The sequence below is a fragment of the Callorhinus ursinus genome, unplaced genomic scaffold, assembly GCF_003265705.2.
Source record: "Callorhinus ursinus isolate GAN/ISIS: 27379988/994484 unplaced genomic scaffold, GSC_fseal_2.0 scaffold48, whole genome shotgun sequence".
Lineage (NCBI taxonomy): Eukaryota > Metazoa > Chordata > Mammalia > Carnivora > Otariidae > Callorhinus > Callorhinus ursinus.
Window position 1 is genome coordinate 9846428 of NW_027397110.1, and position 19196 is coordinate 9865623.

The 19196-nt window shown below is 58.5% G+C and overlaps 1 long non-coding RNA gene across 3 annotated transcripts in view; it reads right to left on the reverse strand.

The window, feature by feature from the left end:
* LOC141370869 (uncharacterized) overlaps positions 1-19196 on the reverse strand; it is a 52414-nt gene that overhangs the window by 6686 nt on the left and 26532 nt on the right. Inside the window, exons 2-4 of one of the 3 annotated variants that reach the window (XR_012375319.1) lie at positions 14814-15056; positions 3326-3482; positions 2662-2911 (exon numbers count right to left, since the gene is read on the reverse strand). This is a non-coding gene — a long non-coding RNA (uncharacterized lncRNA). The remainder of the gene's footprint in view (positions 1-2661; positions 2912-3325; positions 3483-14813; positions 15057-19196) is intronic. The other 2 variants (XR_012375320.1, XR_012375321.1) reach the window with 2 other exon arrangements.

A 19196-nucleotide genomic window follows, 5' to 3' on the forward strand; every position in this document is an offset into this window, starting at 1 on the left:
GTCCAGCCCCTCTACGCCTCTTCAGGCAGAGCCACGCTCATCCCCTCTGATGCTCTCCAGACCTCCTGTGGACTCTCTTCCAGCCCTCGCATCTTCCCTGGCTCCCACTGCCTACAGAAGAGAGCCCCTTGTCCCCCTGCCCAGCACCCCCCCTCATCTCCTGGGCCCCCTACACTGGCTACACCAGGTCACCATTTCCCAAAGCACCGCCATTTCCACTCACCACGCCTCTGCTCCTGCCAGCACCCCGCTTGCTACCTGTCCCCAGAAACTGAAGCCCAGCCCAGGGTCACCGCTCCCTGTGCCCCCATAGCTTGCAAAGCTGGCAGTGGCAAGCTCTTTCCGGGAACCCTTTGCCCAGGGTCCTGTCATCAGGCAAAATGTCTGTCCCCCCCCAGTGGGCTGGGAGCTCCCCAGGGCCTCCAGCTCTGACTCTGCCCAGCAGTGACGGCGGCCCAACCGCCCCACCACCGGGCTCACTGTGGGGCAGCCGTGCTCCAGGTTCTGAGCTCACAGCTGGGAACCAGGCTCGAGGACCAGGCAGTTTGTGCCAGGACGCCCCGGCCCCTGCCCCTAATGCCCATCAGCCGGAGAATTACCGTCCCCTGTGTGCCGGCCCCCTGGCCCTTATCCCTGGAACCTTTCTGCCCCCCTACTGCCCACCCCATCCAGCCCTCCAGCTCTGCACCCCTTTGAGCAGACTGTGTGCCCTTCACCCACCGTCGGGCCCCACAGAGGTCCTGAGAGCAGAGCCGGCCCCATCTCCCTGCTGGCCTCCCCCGTCAGAGAGGCAAGGCCTGGGGCCCGTGGGGGTGGCAGAGGCATGGGGAGCGGAGCTGACCAGACCACGTACCGAAGGGGCCAACGAGGCAGGCCTGCGTCCTTCGCTCTCCTGCAGATGGCCCCACCTCAGCTCACACCCAGGCAGCCCTCGGAGCCTCTCCACGCGTCTCCAGCCTGGGCCTGGGCCCTGGGTCAGTCACAGCCCCCGGGGCAGTTGGCAGTTGGGACCTCTCACTGTCCATTGGGATGGGAAGTGAGGATGGTAATGGGGCCCCTCACAGGGTTTGTTGGGAGGATTTTAGTAAGGTAACACAAGGGCTCAGGAGAATGTCTGGCACAGAACAAATGCTATATAACGTCTGCTGCACCAGCTCGAGGTGGGGTTCCTCCACCCCCCCACAAGCCTCCCACTTGCCCCAGGAGCTTGTTTCACCCTCATCCACATCCCCAGCCCAGACCTCTCTCCTAGACGCCAGACTTCCCGGGCATCTCCTCCCAGACTCAGCGTGTCCACCCCAAGCCTGCCCGTCCTGCAGTGTCCCTTGCTCAGGAAATGGAATGACCTTCTGCCGGGTCACCCAGGCCAGAAACCGAGGGGCATCCTTGATGCCTCCCTCCCCGCCCCCCGCCTGCCCCCTAGTTCGGAGCATCTGGTCCATCCGTTCGGGCTGTGTCCCCTCCCCCGGTGGCAGCCCACTGGGGGGCCATCACCAGCTCAGGGGTCAATGGGCTCTGGTGTCCAGGGCACTTCCGTCCCCCATTCACCAGCCTCGGGGCCTCAGGCAAATCACTTCACCTCTCTGTGCCTTGGTTTCCTGGACAATAAAACAGGGGTGACCATAATGCCTGCTTCATTAACTTGTTTTTGAGGATTATGGGTAAAATGCTCGAAGAGCTTAAGCCCTTGATCAACGTTGGTATCATCCTCTCGCCCGGATGACTCCGCCCCTCCTTACCAGCTCCTCGCCTCTGTCTCGCCCACAGTGCACCCTGTGCACATAGCAGAAAGGTACCAGGTATGGAGCGCGGACCTCACGCAGGACACTGCGCAAAGCCCTGCCACGCACTCCGTCCCTTTGCCATTTCAGCACCCCGAAGAGACGGGTGTTGTGACCCTCGTTTTACAAACGGGGGAGCTGAGGCCCAAGGTCCTACAACGGCAGTTAACCACTACCTCAGGGTACCCTGTTGGTATTCGTGTATTGATTCAAAACATCTATTGAGCACCTCCTGTGCCAGGCACTGAGCTGGTTGCTGGGAAAACAGTAATAAACCAGACTGGCACAGACCCAGCCCATATGATCTTTCTAGAACACAAATCTGACCCCTTGAAAATCCTTCAGTGACCACCCCACTGCCCTCAGGACCTAGTTCATGTACCTTATCGGGGCACCCTAGTCTGCAGGAGGCCCCGGACTGCCCCCGGCAGCCCACACTGTTCCTCCCCTGCCCACCTCTCCCGCCTTCCCTGCCCCCACTCTGCTCTGGCACACTCGTGTGGGCCCTTCACCCCATCACACACCACTCACCTTCTCCTCCCCGGCCCCAGCCCCACCCCCTATGCCAGCCCCTTCCCACCTTCTGTCTCAATTTCTTTGCCTAGTTCACTTATCCTCGTCTTTTCGGGTCCCATCCTCAGTCACCTGCTCCAAGAAGCCTTCCTTCCTCAACCTCCCAGCTAGTGGTGAGCTTGCAGGCGCCTGTCTTGCAGCACCCTGGCTCTTCACTGAGTTATGTCTCCTCCTGGACTGTGGCTCCTTGAGGGCAGGCCCAGGGATGTATTCAACTCTGAATAAATCTTCCCTCTCTCTCTCTCTCTGTTGCCCCCAGCCGCCCATCCATCCATCCGTCCGTCCGTCCCCAATCCACTCATTTTACCTCTTCCTGCTGTGGCCCGAAGGCCCCAGACCCAGCTCAGTGGTTACAGGTGAGTGCGCACCTCTAGCACGGCACAGGGGTCTGTTCCACGGCTCTGCAGACACGGGGACAGAGTGAGATGGAGGAATTGGTGGATGTTTGAGGCACCTGAGCACAACCTCCTCAATTGCAGACAGGCTGGCTGGGCTGCTGTGACCGACCTAAGCCTCCTCCCCAAGCCCCTGGGCCTCCGCAGGGGTGGGCAGCCGCCCTGGAAAGAGACAACCAGAGCTGGAGTCGGTTGGGTGAGCGCCAAGTCCTGGCTGTGTATCCCCTCTGTGCATGTTTCCTCATCTGAAAAATGTGGTCAGCCTGTCCCTGCCTGCCTTGCAGGACTGTGTGAGAGGGCAAAGGAGGGGACAGTGGACAGAGACGGAATTCCCTGAGAGCGAACACTTCAGCATCTGACTGCCTTCCTGACACTCCCATCTTGGGCACAATCTGCTCCATTTCCAAAAAAAATTCCAGTAAATTTGGTTTTAGGCTTCCATCGCAGTGTTTCCCATCGATCAGGGCATATTCTGAGGGCTCTTCCCTGGAGAGGTGGGGGGCGGGGGCTCGAGCACATGGCTCGGTCCGGCTGCAGCACCTGCTCACTGAGCCCCTGGTTGGAACAGACACTTACCCCACAGAGTCTCCACCTGCGGAAGGCGGGGGGTGACTCCCGCCTCGGGGGCTGCTGTGCGCGGCTCAAGCAAGATGGTGGATGTGGCAAGGTGTCTTGTCTCAGTGCAAGGAGGCGGCCCGGGTCGGGGCGGCCGTTGGGAGGGTCCCCCTTCTCCCTGGAGAATAAGAGGTGCACCACGAGACCTCCTGTTGAACCCCAGCCACCCCACTGTGGCTTCCCCAACCCCGCAAGCCTCTCAGAAGCCAGGGGCCGCCTGGAATGGCCGCTCTCAAAATGGCCGCCGCGGCCACAAGGCCCCTGCTCTCCCTGGGCGCCCCGGGAGAGGGAGGGCACCGCGGCCAGACCGTGGTCACTCCTCGCAGCCCAGGGGTGCAGTGTGGGGCGGGAGGCGGGGAGGAGGGAGTCGGGGTGGGTGGGGGGCCGGGGAAGAGCCAGAGAGAGGGGCAGGGAGAGGAACAAAAGGTCCCTTTGTGGAGTGGAGCAGGGAGAAGAGGGAGCGCATTACCCAATGCCCAGAAGCCATGTTGGTAACAAGAGAACCATTCTCTGCTTCACTTGGAAAACAACTTGGAGCAGAGAGAGACAGGGAGAGATTTAACCCCATGGGTGCAGGGCGCAGGGGCCTGAGGCCACTGTGGGAGGTGGGGAGGGAGTAAGGGCATGGTAGGGGGCCTTTCGGGCCCTGAGCAGGTCGATTTCCTGTCTCCCAGGCCTGGTCTGCGGTTCCCAGGTCCGGAGGCCCAAAATGGCTGCTTGGCCAAGTCCCAGCAGCCTTTGGACCCAGGGACTGGAGCCATGGCTTCTGCTGCCTGGGCCTGGTCACACCAGTGACCCATGCTTGCTCCAGCTGCAGAGCCTGGCCCACCCCAACCTCAGGGAGGACTCCCCTGAATCCTTACATCTTATGGCTTCAGGTTCTCAGGCTTGTTGGACCCAGTTCCAGGGCCTCCAGCCTCCACTTGCCTCCTTTTGCTGATAGGGAGCACATTTTCTCCTGAGGAAGTCCCTTCCTTGTTGCACAGTGTTGCCTTTTGAAATTTTTTCCTAAAATTTAATTAAATCTCTTTCATCCCTAGCTTTCTCCCCTTCCCCCACTTTCCACCCACCAGCCCTGGTTCGCAGACTCCTAGAGACCACATCGGGTAATACAGCAAATAAGGCAAAAAAAAAAAAAAAAAAAAGCTATGGTGCCCTGGGCACTTCACATATATTCACTTAATGACCATTGCTACCTTGGGGTCAGCTGGGCTCAAGTGAGCTGCTGTCCCCTCTGCTGATGCTACCTGTTCTAGACACACCTCACACCTAACATAGGGCCACACAGGGGAGGCCCTCCACGGATCAGCAGAAGAAAAGGTCTTTCCCTCCCCACCTTCCTCCCTCCTTCTACAAGTAAGAGTTGGGCACTAGTCATGTGCCCAGCTCTGTCCCAGCTCTGGGGTTACAGCAGTGGACAAAACAGACCACCCCTGCCCTCACAGAGAGAATGTTCTTGTCAGGCTGGACAACTAAACCAGCGAATATACAAGCTAATGTCCGGTGGCTCTATGATGGCAAACATAGCAGGGTCAGGGGAAGGACCAACAGGAAGGGTGTGCATTAGGAACAGTGATCAGGGGAGGCCCCTGGAAGGGTGTGCTGAATGAAAGAAGAATGTCTGGGGCAAAATGTTCCAGACAGTAGGAACAGCATGTGCAAAGGCCTTAAGAGGGAATGTGCCAGGGAGTCTAGGAGCAGCCAGGAGGCCAGAATGGTGGGAGCAGAGGGAGCAAGGGGAAAAGGGGAGGCCAGGGAATGGGGGTCAGACCATGGGGGATGCTGGAGGAACACGTGAGGGGCCCACGGGAGCTTGGAGCAGGGAGTGGTGTGGTCTGAGTGTCATGTCAACAAGGACACTGTGACGGCCATGCAAGGACTAAACTGTAAGAGGTCAAGGGTGAGGGCTAGAGACCCACCAGGCCCCCAAGTCCTATGTGCTCCCATCCCTGGTGGCTACTCCCCCCGTGTTGCCCACCCCCTCATAAGTATGGTCCAATCATTCTTTGAATTAGTGATGAGCCAGCACCTGCTATGTTAAGGATGGAAAGAGGCAGGTTCCTAAAGAGAGTAAGGCTGCCCCCCCCAGGGAGTGGTTCATAATCACGGGGTTCTGGGCCCCCACAGTGGAACCACTGGAGGGTGAACCTGGCCCATGGACACCCCGCTTGAAGAACAAAGCCTCTTTTTTGGGAAGTTTTTACAGTCTCACAAAGAACTCTCAGGACATTGCCCCCCTGAATCCCACGGTGCTGAGATATTGCAAATGGCCCAGCAAAGCAGGGCCCACCTCCCACTTCCCAGCTTAGGCCAGTCCCTGGCTTCCCAGAGCCTCAGGTTCCTCGTCTGTAAAAGCATGCACACCTCGTGGGTTTGATGCTAGCATAAAAAGGCGGCACTTCCTTCTTCAGGGGGTAGAAACTGAGCCTCCAAGAGGTGAGTGATGGCTCAGGGTCACCAGCTGGGAAGGGGCAGTGCCTCCCCACCCCTAGTGAGGGCTCTCCCTGCACCCTCTGTGTGCTCCCAGGGCAACTGTGGGTACCTCAGCTCAGCCCCGGCCACGGCCTGGAGCGGTGGGGTGGGGCGGGGCAGTGGCTACCGAGAATAGTGACAGTATCAGGGGACCCTCCAATAGCAGACAGGCCAGGGGGTAGGGAAGGAAGGCTGCATGGCCCAGAGGGACAAAGGCAGGACAGACTCCGGAGTTCCAGCTGAACAGGAAGGAAACATGCCCCTACTAGGCCCCAGCCCAGGGCTCTGCACTGGGGGGCAGGTGACAGAGAGAGACAGAGACAGAAACGGAGAGACAGAGAAAGTGCGAGTGAGTGCTCTGGTCCTGTCTGCTCCCCACCTTGCTGTGAGCCTTGGACAGCCCCTTGACCTCCCTGACCTCTGCATCAGCTGTCGGATGGTCCCTTATCCCTCCTGGCCCCATAGGACGGTAGCAAGGGTTGGGCATCTGGGTGGGTGTAGAGCCAGCATGGACGGAGACTGCTACCGGGGGGGTTAGAGGTTCCTGGGCTCCTGCTGGGTTCCAGGCTTGTGCCATTTACAAGAGAATCCAACACGGTGGACTGTATAGCAAGCAGTGCTGACGAGAGAGAGGGAGATGGCCGTGGCAGGGAAGTCCTCCCGGAGGAGTCAAGCTATAGTTGTATGTATTGGGGGGGACGGGGCGCGGTTTGCGCAGGAGGGCCTGGAGACAGAAGACCCGCGCAAGTAAAGGCACAGAGCAGGGAGCCAGATTGCAGAGCAGGAAGTGACATCAGCCCCCTGGCTGGAGAGGCAGGGTGGGAGACTGGGGTGGGATCCCCAGGTCTCACCTCCCTCCTCCCAGTCTCAGCTTAAAGCTCCTGGTTTCCACCTCCCCTGGAGCACTGTCTCTGGAGTCTTTGCTGGCCAATCACTGTCCACAGCCATGAGGGTTGCCCCTCTAGGAAGCCCTCCCTCACCCCGGGCCAGAGGGAGAATCCCTCCCCTGGGAGTAGTTCATTCAGTCCCAAAGGAAGGAACTATTATTATACCCATTTCACAGAGGAGGAAATTGAGGCTCAGAGAAATACCAGTATCGTCCAGGGTTGTACAGCTGGTGTGAGGCCTGGCTCCTCTGAGCACTTCCATTACCTCCCCAAACCCATCCTGTGCCGGGCACCTGCCTCGTCAGATCTAGTGCTGGGAGGCTGCTGGCTCTGTAACTATCAGCCCCGCTTCACTGGGGAGGAAGCTGAGGCCCAGGGAAGGGCCAGGACTCAGCTGCCACCACACAGCTTAAGATGGCTAAGCAGATTCTGAAGGCAGGAGTAGCTGTCCCCACTCCTGCCACCATTTGAGAAGGACAGACAGGACCGAGACACACAGGTGAGTGGAAGGGGAGAGGCCAGGCCTCGGGCCCAGGGCCCAGCGCGGGGGCAGTTCTGGGAGACAGGACACTCAATCGGCAGGGACAGCGAGCCCAGCATGGCCAGGCCTGGGGAAGTCGAGAGACGGATGGCCTGTGGCAAGGCAGCAGGACTGAAACGGTGGGGGGAGGCAGCAGGAGGAAGGGCGCCTGGCTGTGGACAACAGACAGAGCTGAGAAGGGGCCGCCGGACAGGCTGGAGGGGAACTGGGAGACCTGGCGGGGGGCCACCGCACAAAATCCCAGGGTTCGGGGCACCACCACCCCCGACCCTGTCCAGGTTTGGCCCTAGGTACCTGCCCCTTGGGCTTGTGCTGGAAGTGGGGGTCAGGCGACAGTCACGGGCCTCTCCTACCCCACAGTCAGAGGGGTTGGCCTCCAATGGAAAGAGCATTGAGACAGTGCAGGTCACGCGGGAAGTCACCCAGTGTGGGCCCAGTGCCCTGGCCCACGTCACACACTCGTCCTGCCAGCGCAGGACGGAAGCCTCGAGGCCTTTCCATGTGGCACTGTCGTCAGTCAGAGGAGTCACATGGGGGGCGGGCAGCGGGGGGTGGGGGGGACCCTGGGGGGGACCCTCCCGCGCCTTCCTGCCTTCCTGAGGTTTCCCCCGCCTCCGCCCCGCCCCTCGGGATCCTGCCACAGCTCTTGAAAAACAACTGAGGGAATCAAGTGGAAACACAAATCCGCCACCCAGTCCCTCCTGCTCCCTCGGGCCGACCCCCACCCCAGGGCACCCAGGCAAGGTTTGCCTCGCAGAGGCCTGGTGGGCACAATTCTCAGTCCCGGCCTCCCAGCAGCTGGGCCTGTCCCCCCAGCTGGGTCCCGCGGAGCCAGCCCCTCCCCAGGAGGACATGGGCCCTGGAGCTTGAGCCCCTCCCTCCCTCCCCCCCTCCCTCCCTTCAACCTCTAGAGTCTGACATCCAGGGCCAGGGAAATCCCAGGCTTCACTCTGGCGAAAACTAGCTGGTCACCCCGGACAAGCCCCTTCCCCGCTATGGGCCTCAGCTTCCTCACCTGTCAAATGGGAGTGACGAGCTGCCCAGTGCCGGGGCTGGTAAAGCCAGACCAGGAACTAGGGAAGGCCAGCACCGTGTAAACTGTAGAGTGCGGGGCCACAGAATGTCACTTTGATTTTTACAGAGAGGAGTTGCCTCCCAGGGTTGGGGAGTCAGCTCTATTCAGGGGACGTGAATTACAGGTGGCAGGAAGGGGTCCCTGAGGTTGCTCACCTCCGACCAGCAAGGGCCCTTCCCCAGCCCACCCAGCCCTGCTCAGCCTCACTGCCTCCCACCCTGCCATCCTCAGCCCTCCCAGCACCGGCCACCCCAAACACCTCCTGGGCCCTCTTACAGCTCCACGGGCAGGCTACTTCCGGGCCAGAAACACCATTCTCAAGAACCAGCTGTCTCTCCCCTGTGAAGCTTCCTGATTCTGGGCCGAGGGAGCAGCACCCATGGCCCCTTGTACACCCCACAGTATGGGGCCTGTCGGGTGTGAGCTCCGTGTGGACAGGCTCTGTCTAACTACCCTGGAGTCCCTGCCTCACACTCAGCACTGGGTCTCTCAAACAGATGTGCGTGCAGATGTGCGTGAGCTCTCGGAGACAAGCCATGGTGACCTGGGAACCATACCCCCATACTCCACTCAGGGCCCCTCTTCCTGCCGGTCTCTCCTGGGCATACCCAGCCTCCCTGCTGACAGACTCTAGGGCTGCTAACCCCCTGCCTGGGGACAGGCGTGCATTTCCCAGGGGGGACACAGCGGTGGCATTTCAGGAGCTCTGCTGGGGAGACGGCCATCATGGGCGATGAGAGGATGCTGGCCGGTCAGAAAGTGGGCACCATCATCCCAGCTGCAGACAAGGAGACCAGAATCCCAGAGAGGGGACGACGGATGTGAGCAACGTTTTGAAGGAAAAACTGTCGTGGCTGATGATTAGCCGTGAGGGGATAAAGAGGCGGATGAGTCAAAAATGACTCTGAAGTTTCACGCTTGGGTCACTGGGGAACAGGGGAGCCATTGATGGAGCAGGGAAGTGGGTGGGGGCTGCTTCAGGGGCAGGATGGTGACTCGGGTTTGGGACATGGGCTCCCACAGTGTTTGGGGGCTGGAAGACATATCCTCAGAGGTCATCCAGGTCACACATGAGGAAACCCAGGCTCCGTGGGGAGCAGCTGCTTGGCCAGGACTCCGAGCGGGTCGGTGTCGCAGCCAAGGCCAGGGACCTGGCCAGGGTCAGTCCCTCACCTAAAACAGTGCAGGGCTTGTGCCCGGGCTGGGCTCGGGTTGTGCTCTGGAGCCCCCTAGGCAAATCAGACCGAATCCCCGCCTTCAGGGGTTCACTGTCCAGCGGGAGAGACAGACATGGCCATAATCACCACCTGATTGAAGGGGTAACCACCAGGCACGGTGGGGACTCAGAGGCCAAGCCTACGTAGGAGGGACATGGGGGAAGGGGCAGTAACTAAGGAGTGATAATACTATCACAATGATCAGAAGTAGGGCTCTGTGTGCCAAGTGCTTCTCACAGAGCCATCCTACAGGCTATGCAGTATCATTGTTCCCCTTTTACGGATGAGGTTGAGAAAGACTAAGATTATCCGGGGCTTCACAGGTCCTGTGCTCTTAGCTAGCCCCTGCTTCTTGGAAGAGGTGTGCTGAAGCTGAGGCCTGACAGATGAGTAGGAGTTTGCCAAGAGACGGGGAGGGAGAGGGTGGCACCAGGCAGAGGAACCAACTTGTATCAAGGCCCAGAAACCCGCTTTCCCCTGGCAGGGTTTGAGGCATTGGTGGTCTATAGCCCAGAGCCCATGTGGCTCTCAATGCCCCCCACCCTGTCCCCCGTACCCTCACCTCGCAGGACCCCTCCTGCCCCAGTGCTAGCTGGTGATCTGACGGGTTTTTCAGGCAAATGAGCTGGGGGTGGGTGGGGTTGGTCCTTACCCCCAGGGAGCGATTGCCCATGTTCCCGAGGCCTCCCCGGCTCCGTCCTCTGCCACCCACACTTCCTCTCTGCATCATCATCTCAGCCCAGAAGGACCCCACAAAGCAAGTCAGCCCAGAGGAATGAGGGGTGGGCCTGGGTCACCCAGCAAGGGACCGGCTGAGCCAAGGCTCAAACCCACAGGGCCTGGGGGCTCAGAACCCCCTGAGCGTGGACAAACCTCTCAGGTAGGTCTCCATCCCTGGGCTCCCACGTGAAGGTCACACTGGAAGCGAACCTGGAGAGAAGGGGGCTGAGCACTGGGAATTACAGCTGATAACCCTGGGGGACACGGTGTGCAGGAGTCAGCTCATACCAGCATGGAGAGCCAACTGTTAAATTTTCTGGAACATTCCAAGCCTATTGATGTCAGCTGGGAAGCTTGAAGTTGGCCCTGGTGGGAGCTTTTACATTGTGAAAATCCATCCCTGCATGGTCACCCTTTCCCCCAGCAGAGCGTTAAGCATTTGCCAGCACACCTTGTCCAGGGGGACCCTCTCCTGGCTCTCTGGAAGGCTTCTGGGTTCTCTTAAGTTCCCAGCCCGGTCTTGGGCTCTTGAGGGACTTGCTCTTGCTCAAAATCCATTAGCATCTCCCGTTTGCCACAGATTAAAGCCCAAACTCTTCCCTAGAACCCTCCAGCCCCACCACCGGCCAATCTTTCCAGCTATGTCTTGAACTGCTCCCTTCATACCCCCTGCTCTAGCCACACAAAATAGAAGATACTTGTTGAACAGGCCCCTGCTTTCCAGCAACCACACCTTTGCTCATGCTGTTCCCTTCTCCTGGAATGCCCTTCTTTCCTCTTTGCCTCTTGAAATCCTCCCCACTGGGTAAGGTTTAGCCATAACTGGTGCCCAGTCAATGTTCTTTGACTGAATGGAAGGGGGCTGAATCAAGGCCCTGCAACCAGGCTAAACCTGGGGCCCTGGGAAACCCGGAATCCATTCCCCTGCCTCAGGACGGAAACACACCAAAGCCCCCCTGCCATCCCAGCCTGCTTGGAGTCTGCAAGAGATTGGGGTGCCCATGGAGGACAGACTGATGGCTGCCTTCAGGGGTGGCAAAAACAGAAACCAACTCAAATGACTGGTCACCTGGAAACTAATCCCTTCCTTCCCTATTCAGCCTTTTGAACTCCTCTCCATCCTTCAAAGCCCAACCAAGATGCTGCCTCTGCCAAGAGGTCTTGCCTAGATAACAGACCTCCATTCCCCCTCACTCTGCTGCTTCATACATACTTTGATGGTCACACTCGTGGCACTGGGTGGTGCTTATTTGTCTGTGTGTCCATTGCCCCAGCAGACCACACTGAGGCAAGACAGGCCCTTATTTAAGGCTGAGTCCTCTGCCTGGTGCCGCACAGGCTTAGGAACTACTTGTTGAATGGACTCGGATTGACTCCATCACTGTCTTGGGTAAGTCATCCCTTGTCCCTGGGCCTCAGTTTCCTCTGTATAAACTAGACTTGAATGAGGTAATCTCCAAAGACCTTTCACATTCTAGGATTCTGTGAATAGGGGCCCTCCCTCTCCCCATCAGTCTCTAACCTTCAAATCTCCCTCCCTAACCTCCCAGCCTTCCTCGGCAGCCTTCACCCCCCACGTACACACCCAACAGACCACACCACTCACGCCTCAGATCCCCGAACTCCATTTTCCTGGGCACTCTTTCCTCTCGGACTTTAGGTTCCTCTGAAAGGGCAGAGGCCTTGCACACCCACCCCTGCCCTGCCCCCAGGCCAGGCATGCAGTCAGCACCCATAAGTGCCCATCAAGGGTTGCGATGGAGCAAGCAGCCAGGGCCTGCAGAGCCTTTGGTGAGTCTCAGAGTCCCTGTTCAGACAGGCCCAGAGTCGCCTGCCCGTCGCAGCGGGGTTCCCCCTCAACCCCCCTGGGCGAACAGCCACATCTCACTTTCTGCCTGTGTTGCTCCAGCCTTCAGAGGATCTGTATGCTCGGGAGCCTGTGCGGGGTAGAGGGCTGCCCCTTCCTCTTGATCCCACACAGAGAGTTCTGGGTGATGAAGCAGCCACCATCCTCTCTCAATCTCTGCCTTCTCCTTCATCTCCTGAGCACCCCCAGACAGACGTGCGCAGGCCAACGCACACACAGGCACACCCGGGCACAAATGCGTGTGCGTGCAGAAGCGTGCACACTACACGTACACAGAGGGTCGTGAAGCCCGTATCAGTCGCCCTGTGCTGACACGTGGAGCCCTGGGAGGTGTCGCTCGTGCCCCCGGGTATGTTGACTGCAAAGGAACCACGTGACATTGTTGGAGGGGGCTCCGAAGCCCTTGTTGGTGGTCCTGAAATCCAAGGACCAAAGGTCATGCCCACCCCTGTGGAAGCGGGACAGCAAGCAGCCCTGGTCTCCCACCCTGGCTGGCCTCGTCCTTCTAAGGAACCCAAGCCGCTCACAGCTCCTTCGTGGGGCGACACCCTGCCATTCAAGCTCAGTGTCTCACCATCTCTCAGGTGCACACAGGGCAGGGGCAGCACCCAGGGATGGAAGGAGCAGAGCAAGCTGCAGGAGGACATCAGAAGGAGAACCCAGTGTCTGTTAGTCTATTCCAGAAGGCTCCAGGGAGCAGGTGGCTCTTGCGTGATTCAGATATAATGATTTAGAGGGAGGACTCTCATGCCTCCTCCCCTGGGAGTCAGATGATCTTTAGCAAAACCTCAACCTCTCTGTATCTCAGTTTCCCCATCTGTAGAACAGCGGTAGGTAATAACGCCCACCTTATAAAGGTGTTACAACCAGGTAAGTGAACAGATGTCACCCTTCAGGGTCTGGCATGCAGTAAGCAGCGCCACTGCTGTTCTGAATACGGACGAGGGGTGTCCAGCCCTGTATGCTCCTTTCCTGAGCATGGAGGGCTGTGCACTCACCCTGTGCTGGGTGCTGGGGAGACACCCAAGGCCCCTGCCCTCAGTGAGCCCATGAACATGGGGGGAAAGTGCAGACAGAGGGGGAGCAGGACCCCATTCAGGTGTGTGGATGTGTGTGCAGACGTGGGCTCTCTGGATGTGTTGGGGGAGACAGGACAGTTGAGGGGCCCAGCCCTGACGGAGGAGGATGGGGAGCTAGGAGAGGCCCCCAGAAGAGGAGAAGTGTGTCCTCAGGACAGCCAAGAGTGAGAGAAGGGAGTTCGAGGGGGAAGGAATGGCCTGAGCACACGGGAGGATGGTGAACTGTGACCTGGGAGGGCATAATGCTGAATCTGCCAGTCTCAGGACCTTCACCACCAACAAGGAAGCTGCTACCAAGCCCCGGCCCCCTCATTATGCACCAGGAAGGACGAAGCACCTGCTCCTCACACCTCTGCACCCACAGCTTTGTCCCCGTGCAGCCACTCCCGTAGGTGCCGCCTCCTCTAAGAAATACGAGAACCTCAGGTGCTTTACTATAATCAGTAGCACCTCTCTGTTCCTCCAGGATGAGGGTGCCCTGAGACCCAAACATGGTTGGAACACAGCAGAGACTAGCTGAATGAATGAACGAACGAACAAATGAACGCATGAGTGAATGGATGGAGTGACGGCCACATCCCCCCTGGACACTAGTGGTTCACCTGATGACTGACACCGTCCCACACCCCGTGACTACCCCCTACAACCCGCAGCTCTGGCACACACCCAGCCAGGCCATCACCACCTTGGTGAGCCTCGTAGAGAGCTGCTCTCTCCGGGCATGCCCCCTCCCCATCCATCTATCCATCCCCCCACCCACGCACACTTTCCCTCTCGCCTGGGGCAGCTGGTGGGAGGGTGGGGGCTGGGGTGGGGCAGGACCAGAGGGGCCTCAGAGGCAGCAGGGCAGGGGGCTGGGGGAGGCTGGGAAAGTCCAGGCTGTCTCTCCTGGGGGGCGGTGGGCGGTGTGGTGGGGCGCTCACAGGGAGGAGGGAGGGAGGAGGGTCGCCGGCCCGGTACAGCTGCGGTCCCCTCCCCAGCAGCCTGCCCGGGTGCAGAAAGGCCTCTTTGTTCTCTGCCTTTAAAGGGTAAGAGAAACACTTATGCATGGCAAATTAGCCCAAAAATGTATTTCTCTAAAACACCCAATTGTCTCACCAGGCCTGCAGCTGCAGGGAAGTTCCAGGGAGTCGGGGGAGGGGGAGGCTTTGGGGTGACCCTGGGGGACAGGGAGAGGCGGCAGGGAAAGAGGGGCCATCTCGCCTTCCCGCCTCTGCTCTCAGAATTTCACAGGTGCAGGAGGGCACAGCTGGGGAGGGCTCTGGGGTCGGGAAGACAACCCCTGGTGTTACAGAAAGGGAAACTGAGGCCCAGAGAGGCGGCAGGACGACGGCAGAGTGAGTGCTGGCTGGCCACAGAGAAAGGGCCAATCCCAGCTCTCTTGGGTGCTTTCATCTGCACCCACTTCCTTGTGCTTGCTGAAGGGGGAGGGGTCCTGGCGCCCCAAGGTCATCCAAGCCAGCTGCCCTGGGCATAAAGGAGAGAGAAGGAAACGGGGTGGCCCTGCTACAAGCTGCCCCCTGAGAAGTTCAGTGCCCAGGAGGATGGACAAGGGCACCGATGAAGCCCCACCTCCTCCCCAGCTTGGTACCTCTGAAGGCCGACATGCCTGGGGGGCGACGGGGGGATGCAGGCAGAGGCACCCGAAGGGAGTTCTCCACAAAAGCCTTCTCCCGGAGCAGCAGGAGAGGTCCCTTAGGCAGGGGACTGAACCAAACACGTGGGCGTGGCGCTTCCATTCCGGGCGCATTCTCCAGGAGCCAGCGCAGTATGGGCCTCAGGAGCATCTCTGGGCCCCCAAAGGTGCCGAGACAGCCCTGTCCCCACGGAGCTCCTAGTCGCACAGGAAAGACAGAAGAGTAAATAACAAGTATCATGACAGTCCCACGAAGAGGTGAGTTCCAAACAGAGTGACATAAACACGGAGGATGGGGTGCTGGGGGGCGGCTCCTGAGAAGAGCCCCCGGGCTGGGCCCTGAAAGGGAGGGGGAATGTTCCAGGCAGCGGAACAGCATGAGGACACAACAGGGGCTTCTGAGACCACCGCTCGACATCAGAATTCAGAGTCACTGACTTAAGAGAATTCATTGAGCATCTTCAGAATTCCAGCCCATGTAGGAGACAAGGAGAAGGAGCAGACATGGTCCTGACCCTGGGGGGTCTTGCCAACTGGACGCAGTGAGTTTATGACACAGAAAAAACACTGAGCTGCCAAGAAAAGTGCCAAAAGGAGTTAGGGACCTGGGCCCCACCAGCTCCTGTGAGGCCATCAGCTCCGTAGGCTCAGTTTGTGCGTCTGTATAACGGGGTGATGATATCCACCCTGGAAGACTGTCACAAGGAGAAGTGGAAAGAGCCAACACCCATTGTCTGACACCCTGGAGATTCTCAGTAAATGTTAGTTCTGGTCCCCCAGAGAAGTCTGGAAATGAGAGAGATGGAAGAACAGGGTTGAAGGGAGACTGTGTGAGTGTTGTGTGCTGTGACTGCATGCATAGGTATGTGTATGAGTGTGGGCGTTGTGAGTGTGTGCAAGCAGGAGGGGGCGAGTTGTGCGTGTGTGTGAGTGCACATGTGTGGGGGGGTTGCTATGAATGTGTGTGTCCGTGAGAATGGGTGTGTGTGCGTGCGTGCAAGTACATGTGTGAGTGCATGAATGCATGAGTGCGCATGCGTGCCTGTGTGTGAACACATGTGTGTGAATGTGTGTGCATGTGTGTCTGCAGTGAAGGGATCGCTTATGGAATTTTTTTCGGGGGGGGAAGGGAATTGAGCTAAACCTCAAAATGTGCGATGCATGAAGAGGTCAAGCACCCTGGAGAATGTGCTCACAAGTGGCTGGAGGGACCAGAAAGGAGACTAGGGACCTCCGAGGGGCCAGGAAACACCAAGAAGAGACAAACGCGCTGTGAGGTGGAGGTCTCGGCTCGACCTGGCCTCCCCGCGTCCAAGGTGGCACCCGCAGTGGAGTCAGACCCCGGGGGAGAAGTCCTACCTAGTGCTCCTCCCACGCTTATCCGAGGATCTTCACGGCCTCCTCTTCCCTCCAGGAGAAACCTAGATTCATCAGCTGGGTCAGCCACGCCCTCCAGGGGCTGGTCCCTGCCCTGCTCTCCCTGCTTCTCTCCCGTTGCGCTGCTCAGCTCCTCCATGCCCCCTCCTCAGCCAGACCAAATCACCTGCTCAGCTGCACCACCTTCCCTCCACCCTCCGTGCTTTGCCTTCCACACCGAGTCTGTCCGGGGAATTCTGAGACAGCCACCAAGTCGTCCCCCCATGTGTCCCTCCCCTTCCCTTCCTGCAGCCCCATGGCATCTCGTGCTCTCATATACAGCTCTGACAGTCCTCGCCACCCACTGTAGTTTACAAAACTGTGATCACTAGACCCCAAGCCATGGGAGAACTTGTCAAAAACTTCTCTCTATAAAAGGCACCAGGAAGGGAAAGCAGGGACTGGAAGAGGTATTTGTACACTGTGTTCATAGCGGCATCACTCCCAATAGCTACCAGGTGCAAAGGACCCAAGCGCCCATCGACAGGTGAATGGATAAACCAAATGTGTATACAGACAATAGGGTATCACTCAGCCATAAAATGGAAAGGAATTCTGACACCTGCCCCACCACGGACGAACCTCGGAGACCTACGCTCAGCAAAAGGAACCAGACACAAAAAGACAAATACCATATGATTCCACTCAGATGAGGTATCTAGAGCAGTTAAACTCAGAGAGACAAAAGAGAATAGTAATTGCCAGGGGCTGCAGCGGGGGGCAGAACAGGGAGTCAGTGTTCAACGGGCACAGAGTTTCAGTTTGGGAAGATGAGAAAGTTCTGGAGTCGGACGGCGGTGCTCGTTGCACAACGCTGTGAATGGGCTTGATGCCCCTGAACTTGATTAAAACGGTAAATGTCGTGTTGTGTCGATTTTACCGCTGGGGGAAAAAGGCACCAGACATACTTTTTTGAGGAAATTCTTTTTAGATTTCGAGAAGGTTTTGTTTTCTGCGGACCCGGCTGCACAGACATCGCCAACTTCCTTCAGACAGATGCCACGTCTCCTTCTTCGTGTCCCAGGCCCAGCGCTGGGGGGGGAGTGGGACAGAGGCATGGTGACCAATGGTGTTGCTCTGACTAGGTTCCCCCAGGGCCCTCCTGCCCTCTGGGGTAACCCCTCAGCACCTCCAACCTCAGAAGGGGAATGTTGTGAGAGGGGTGGGGCATCCCAGGGGAAGCACACAAGGACCCAGGGAGGTGCGAAAAGAAGATATCAGCATTTCCTCCCATGTTTACTCTTACCTTAATTATTTTGAAACTTCTACCTGACAAGTGTATTTAATATCGTAGTACTTGTATGTAACTTGTAAATAGGCAAACAGATACACCTCGAGGTCTGATTTAGGAAATAACTAGACTCTGAGAAACTCTTTTTTATATCCTTCACTATCCAAAACTCAGGAACCACACTTATTTCACTGATGGCCTCAGGAACCAAACCCTGGCATCTGATTCTTGCCATCCAGATTTGGGAGCCAAACGAACTCTGATGTGAGGAATATTTGTACATAGTTTGGGACTTTTGTGCCCACGTGTCCGAGTTAGCTGCTTAGACCACGGGAGGAGTGAAGTCTTATGACCCCACTTAACAGATGGCACAAATGAGACAATCATGTGCACGTGGCTCCCAGGAGACAGAGGCCAGCACCCCGCTTTTACAGGTGATGAAAAGAGGCTCAGAGGGGTCTGTGAGCTTCTCCAGGTTACGGGGCTAGAAAGTGTCAGAGCCAAGACTCAACTCCCCTCCGTCTAACCCCACAACTGCGCTATTTCTACCGGAGAGCCTTTCGCCAAACCATGAGGAAGAGCTTGACAAAGGCGGCCCCATGGCCAAATTCCCTCTTTGTCAGCAAGTTCGGGGCCGCCCCCCACAACACACACACACCACACCTGGCCAGTTCCTCCTTATCTACACACCTTAGTTCAAGGTCCCTGTCTGCAGCCCAGGGCTCCCCTAGCCCAGCCTCCCCCCACGCGGCAGAGGGCTCCCTGAGGCCCCTCCTCTGTGGCCTGGTACACAGTAGGGCTCAGCGCATGGTTGGGAGTGCAGGGCAGGCCCAACATACACCAAGGAGCCCTCACTGGGCCGCACGTGCAGGTCAGGACTCAGGCCCCTTCTGGCGCTGACCCCCTACAATGACCCTGACTCCCGGGTTTGTGAATATGCAGCCAACCTGCAGACCGGAAAGAACCCCAAGGGGTGGGAGATGCTGAGAGGAGGTGGAGGAGAACACAGAGCAACACAGAGGATGGGGGTAGAGACTTCTAAGGGGCATCTTCCCCGCCTTTAGCCCCCGGATGGTGACAGCAGGAAAGAACCAGGAAAATAAAACAGGGGCAAGGGGCCTGCGGGGAGGGAGTAGGCAGGCATTCTGCAGATCTGGTTGCTGAAGACCAAGGTTGCAGTGGGGCCCCCCAACATGATGAGGGGGTGCCACCTTCCTCCCTGACTGTGGCCTGACTTCAGCTGGTGCCCCCGCTCTGTGCCCACAGTGGCCCTCCCACGGGTCCCCTCTCTGCTTGCTTGGGGCTGCTCTACTTCCCAGGGCAGGTTCCCGGGGACAGTGTCAGTGTTAGCTGTACTTGAGCCCTCTGGGAGGGAAGGTGTGTGGTTACGACCCCCAAGCCAGGGGTCCCCCTTCCCCATCGCCTCCTGAAGAAGTCCTTGGTGAGGAACGGTTCCAGAGAGGGCTGCCCCTGCGTGTCTCCTGCTGCCAGGCAGTGGGTCACAGGCTCTCAGCTGACGGGTCATCCAGGGCTCAGATGCCAGTCATGTGGGACGGCCAGGACCTTCGGGGGATGCAGAGGCTGGGGGCTAACGAAGGGGCACCAGCACCTCGGGAGATGGAGGGTGGAGAGGACGAAGCCTGGCGTCATCCTGCCCCTATCCTGCCCCTGCCCCCAGCCAGACACGTGCC